The sequence below is a fragment of the Notothenia coriiceps genome, unplaced genomic scaffold, assembly GCF_000735185.1.
Source record: "Notothenia coriiceps isolate Sejong01 unplaced genomic scaffold, NC01 NC01_scaffold00037246, whole genome shotgun sequence".
Taxonomy (NCBI): domain Eukaryota; kingdom Metazoa; phylum Chordata; class Actinopteri; order Perciformes; family Nototheniidae; genus Notothenia; species Notothenia coriiceps.
The window spans coordinates 26509126-26509638 of NW_011369947.1; the positions used below are offsets into that span (position 1 = coordinate 26509126).

Below are 513 nucleotides of genomic sequence, written 5' to 3' on the forward strand. Positions count from 1 at the left end.
AAGTGGTAGTAAACTTGTCCACCCTCAATTGCTGGTATACTAAATACCAGTAGTGCAGCTGTTGTCATGTTCTTCACAGATCCCTCACAAATGAATTGAGCAAGTCACTAGTTCCTTGGTCATCCGTTGTCTCCCTTTCAAATTTGGGTTTTCTTGACCTTTGTGTTGACCCCCACCATAGATACACTGGCCCTTCAGCATTGAAGTCTTGGATTGGCCAGACTAATACATTTCTAATGTTAAATAAATGAAAACCATTCACAGTTGAGAATGAGATATTAATTATTAATGCTGTAAATTACCTTTTAATATGTCTAACTATAAATGTGTTACCTTTTTATAGAAGGGATTATATTTGTATTCCAATATTTTCCTATGGTAAAGTTTCATTCTGCACTTTTATTTTGGTAGTAATAAGATCGGGACTCTTATTTTGAAGGAACTTTGACCAGAAGTGAATGGACAATGGAGCAGAATGTACTTATATATTTCGCCTCCCAAGAAGACAGACTT

The 513-nt window shown here is 35.7% G+C and overlaps 1 protein-coding gene across 1 annotated transcript in view; it reads right to left on the bottom strand.

The window, feature by feature from the left end:
• LOC104966567 (laminin subunit alpha-5-like) overlaps positions 1-513 on the bottom strand; it is a 45649-nt gene that overhangs the window by 21742 nt on the left and 23394 nt on the right. The window lies entirely within an intron of this gene.